Consider the following 5,757-nt stretch of genomic DNA (forward strand, 5'->3'; position numbering starts at 1 on the left):
TTAAAGAGTGATATAAGGGGAGCGCACTCTACACCAAATTACAAGAGGCCCACTGCTTATCTAATTTGCTGTTTTAATTTTGCTAATACAAAATAGTACTACATATGCATTGAAACAATATACATTAGACATTGATAAAGTGTTATTGTCAAAAAATCTAAATTAAAATTAATAATGAACAGACGGATAGCTAATTTTTTTTCAGTTTAAGGGGCCGCGACTACTAACTGTTAAATGATTGGTTCAAATGATTTCTCAAATACTGCATAATTGTTCACCGATTACGTGATCTTTATTCTCATAAACCAAATACATAGTTACAGAGAAGATATTACAATAATATATATAACATATATAAGATATAGCATGTGTGAAATACAAAATTAATATGATAAATATTTACACAAATGATAAATAAACATATAGTTGTATTAACCAGGAGGATAGACTTTCACAGAAATAGATTTAATAAATCTACAAGTTTCTCAAGTTCAACAATATTTTGGGTTGAACATACTTGTTTGAATTTGATAACATTTATATTTTTAATACAATAATGAGGTAAGTATTTGCATCTTTCATCTTTGAAATAATTACAAGACATGATATAATGGTATTCATCACCAATGTCAGTTGAGCCACAAAGGTGACACAATCTTTCAGATCTTGGTATGTTGCGCCACCTTCCCGTCTCAATGGGCAAACGGTTATTCCCACATCTAAATTTACATAAGGTTATTAATAAATTAAATGGTAGAACTGATAAATAGTGTTCAAATTTAAAAACATTTTTGTACAATCTATAACACAGCCCCTTGGGCGAAGTGTTCATTTCTGTTGACCATTCTTGAATGAACTGATCTCTTAATCTTTGCTGAACACTCAATACAACCCAACGTTTCTCAAATAAGTTGTGACTTTGCCATATATTTGACATTCCACAGTCATCAAAAAATTTCTTTATATATAATATCCATTTACTATCATAACCATAGTTATTAAAATTTACATATAACAGTTTATATAATAAACATGATATTTTGCTCTCTTTTCCTTCTTGTAAACGACACCAGAAATTAATCATACGTGAATTGACTGTAACAGAAATGGGACATCTTCCCAATTCCCCATAGACCATAAAAGTCAAATTCTCTTAATTGATTTAATTATAGCCATTATGGCACGCCTGAACCACTGTTATCGATAATCCTAGATTATCTCAGATAAACCAGGATTTTCTCAGATAAACTAGGATTATCTCACTTTTTTTTACATTAAGCTCAGATAAATCGATTTTTCCAGATAATGCCGGTTTATCTCAGAACTTCAGATAAACCGGTATTTTCTCCAGATAATGAATTTTCTATATTTTCTCAGATAAACTCGAATTTCTCGAATTTGAATTAAGCTGAGATAATCCTAATTTACATGTATTTCATTTACAGTCAAAAAAATATTTTAAGTAATAATTAGAAATAAGAAATGCATACATTTTTATAATTCTTATAAAATACCGAAATTACTCATTTAACAAAAACTAATTTGTGTTTATCTTTTAAAACAAAAAAGTAATGGCTTTCTTTCGAAAGAGAAAATACGGCCACAAATTCGAATTTTGAGCAAATATGCAAAATTTCGACCAGATTTTACTCAAAAAGAAGCACATGAAGGTATATTTTTTTATTACATATTTGATTTAATCAGGTATAAAATAGTCTATAGTGAAATTTTCAACAAACTGTAAATACAGGATCAAAACTGTATCGTATGCCCTTGATCTATCTGTCCTTAATGTTGCAGACAAATCAGACAACCCGTAGTAGGGTTACTACCCCTGATATTTTGGTAATTTTAAGAAAATTTAAGTTTTCTGGTATTATTTCTTGAATAGTATTATAATAGATAGAGATAAAATGTAAACAGCAATAAAGTTTATCAAAGTAAGATCCACAAATAAGACAACATGACAAAAATGGTCTATAGACCCAATGAACATGGCCGACATGGCTATTTAAAAAAGGACTGAGCATGGGGGGAAATACCATTTTTGAAATTTTTGCCTATTACAATGAAAACTATGATATTAAGGTGAAACCTTTCCCCCTCCCCGTTATCCGTGAATGATAGCTGAATAAGCACTTTAAATAATATTTTTTTTTATCAGCAAGTCAAATTTAGCCAATATAGTTAGCAGACTGTCACTCATCATAGGCCGAGTGATTGCCCTTAAATGAGGATTTTGTTTACCCTATTTTTGTGTTTGAAGCACACAAACTAAAGATGGCAGAGAAAAACTAAACAAACTTAAAGGTCAATAACAAAAAATAGATTTTTTTCATGAAGTCTATTCCCGTCCACACAATGTTGGAGAGTGTCCTTTGTTTGATATGCACATAGACCAAGGTGAGTGACACAAGCTCTTTAGAACCTCTAGTTGTATAGTGCCTGATTTCACCAAGTTGAATAACGCTTCTTCAAGAGCAAATAAGTTGTAAGAGGCAACTACATGAAAGCAGTTAACCTTTTCATCCGAAAAAAAAGACTGCATACACACAGGAAGCCTGCATGTCGATATTTGCAATCACAAAATAACTATTGCTTGAAACATTCAAATTAAGAAAAGCAGGGAACATGATACATAACAATAATTACAAATGTGTATGTTTTTTTTTATGACAACAACACATCGCAATAATCTTGTGTGATAGAAGAACAGGGGTTATTGGCAATGCCAAAGCACCAAATTAAAATATACAGTTAGTAAAAAGTTTAGATGATTTAACTTATCGGTATTTACTATTTCAAACGAGTTAAGCTTATAACTACTGTAGAATATGTAACTATAAAAGTATCCATCAGTATTCAATACTAGTCATACTAGGATGAATTGGTCAAATTCGAAATGGTTCATAACATGCAGAATAACACTGAACTTGCAGATGCTCTTGATCAAAATGAATTTACTTTATCTATCAAAGAACCAACTAGAAATAAAAGAGCATATGGATCTACTTATTACATATATACTGTCATATTTAGGTTGGCGCCTTCAAACATGTGTAAATGCGCCATCCACATTCCTTGTGTAACTGTCCTAAGTTAGGAGCATGAAGTTCATTGATTGTCGTTGGTTCATGTCTGTCATATTTTATTTTCATAAATTGTTTTGTTATAAATAAGCCGTTAGTTTTCTCAGTTTAATTGTTTCACAGAGTTCATGTTGGAGCCTTTTATAGCTGACTATACGGTATGTGGTTTTCTCATTATTGAAAGCAGTAAACATTTGCCTCCACTTCATTTGCACTTTGGTGGATAGTTGTTTCATTGGCGGTCAAACTACATCTCCTTATTTTTATACAGTAAAATAAGGAAAACATATTTTATGCCAAAAATTTCAGGCCATGATTATTGTAAATTGGGATATGAACGCCAATCCAATAGCAAACACAAAGAAAAAAGAAAAAAAGAAGTATAGAGCATTAAAATTGGTCTACGTAGAAGAAAATAAAAATTTACTTTACAACTAAATAAAAAATGTAATTTGCTGAACAACAAAATGAGAAAAAAACGTCAGCCTAAAAGATATACATCTATAGATGATCCCTGGAAACCAACATATACATGTATCTCCCAAAATATGCAAGACCAAAGCCAATTTAAAACTCATGGATTATACAGGAAACAAAACAGAATTATGAGACGAAGAGACCGACCGATATTGTATATTCAAGTATCTATTGTCTAAGACTTGATGCTGTCCTATAGTTGTTTTTAGTTTGTCATGGAATTACTGTCGCATTGATATTGAAGTATTCCAAAATTGACTTTTATTTCTATGCACAAATTAGATGCATACTTTTGCTATTTTGTATGAATGATGTTAAATTCAACCATGTTGAAAAGAGATTTATTGTACATTTGAAGTATGTTATGAATACTCAGTGATTTATTGTAAACATATTCTAATGAATAACAAACTTGCTGTAGTAAAATACAAACTTGACAAATGCTCTTTTTGATGGAAAAACTATGAAAGAAAAGCCACAAAACTTTACTGGAAAGTTTCAAAAGATCAGTACTATTAACACTAAAGATTTCATAATTGCAACACTTCAGAAGCAAGGTTTATTGCCACTTTATAAGATATATCAAAACATAGTAATAGTTCATTGTTGAAATTGATAAATCATATATTCAGAATGAATACAGACAATAAAACATTTAATATTCATCATTGTCCCAGTCAAACATTTCTATGCTGTGATTTCAAGATGGTTGGCACCGCTGTGCATTGAATGGGCGACAGCCAGAACGCATATTGTTGTCTTGAACATAAATCAGCTCCATGCAATTTTCTCTATACAAAAATATTTATTCTACTTGTAACAATAAAATTTAACGTCGTACACATTATTTCAAATTGGAAATAAATCTTTTACTTGGTAAAGCTATGAAACTGCAGGATGTGGGCATGTAGAGTTTTCCGTATCCTAATGCTACCTGTCAAGGCGGACAAATATGTCGACCATGTTATAAAACAGCACGACTTTAACATTCTCTAATTCACATTAAAGTATTTATTCCGTAATTCTATACCGGTTTGGCCATAGAACTAATCAACGGAAAATGACCTTTTATGTGGCAAATTTCAAGACTTTTGTGCATCAGTTAAATTTATATTCGGCATGAGAACTAATATTTTCTCATAAAATAGAGTTTTTAGAGTGCATTACAATGCACTAGGGTCATTAGAACAGTTGTCCTGCATAATAAAGGGTCTCATTCGGCGACATTATTTGTCTAGCTGGTCAACAGTCAATTCAAGTGGTGTGATTTCTAAAAATCAATTAGCCATACATCTAGATTATTTTCTATGAGGTGATTAAAGTTCTCCACCCCAAATCTGACCATCCGGATACTCTGTCGTTTGACTGATTTATTGACCATGTCGAAAGGAAACCCAATCGGTTCTTAATACAATGTATCTCAGTGTACAAAGCAGTCAACTTTCATGCAGTCAGCTTTCTTTTTAAAGTAATTAAAAAAATATAATACTTGTTTTATTGAATCAACGAAAATTACCAATGGACAGTATAGAGGATTGAACATAATTTGTTATATTGCTTATAAAATTCCCAACGATGGAAAAGAATACTGAGGTTCTTTTTCGAATTCCATAATTAACATAAACTATTCATACACAAACGAAAGCAAAAACAAACAATGCTAAAAACAAAACAGCAACAACAACAAATCAACTACTAGTATGATAAAATAAAAGCTATTACATATTAATTATACACCAAAAAATAAAACCAAAAAACCCTAACAACATAAAAACTACAAACTAAATAAAGCAAAAAAAAAAACCCAAGCCTTGTGTTGTTCGATTAGATATCAATATTTAAACATTTAATCATTATATATTATGTACATTGATTCTTATGACATGCGTAGGTTTTATTAACATGTTTTGTAATAAACATATTATTGTTTTACAATTTTGGACGGTCTTGACATTTTAAGAGTTTATAGTTTTGAAGTGCAAGATTCTACATACGTATTTTAATACAATAAGGATGCCTGGCATAATTAGGGAATTTCCTCATTTTTCAGACACCTTCGTTTATATTTTAGCTAATATTGTTAAACGAATACATAGACCTTATTTCGTCTAATTATTACATGTAAAGTAGGATTCCATATATTCATATGCTGTTACTTTAACACACTGTTTTCCCATGCATATTAAAATGT

This window comes from Mytilus trossulus, chromosome 10, assembly GCF_036588685.1.
Source record: "Mytilus trossulus isolate FHL-02 chromosome 10, PNRI_Mtr1.1.1.hap1, whole genome shotgun sequence".
In the NCBI taxonomy this organism is placed as follows: domain Eukaryota; kingdom Metazoa; phylum Mollusca; class Bivalvia; order Mytilida; family Mytilidae; genus Mytilus; species Mytilus trossulus.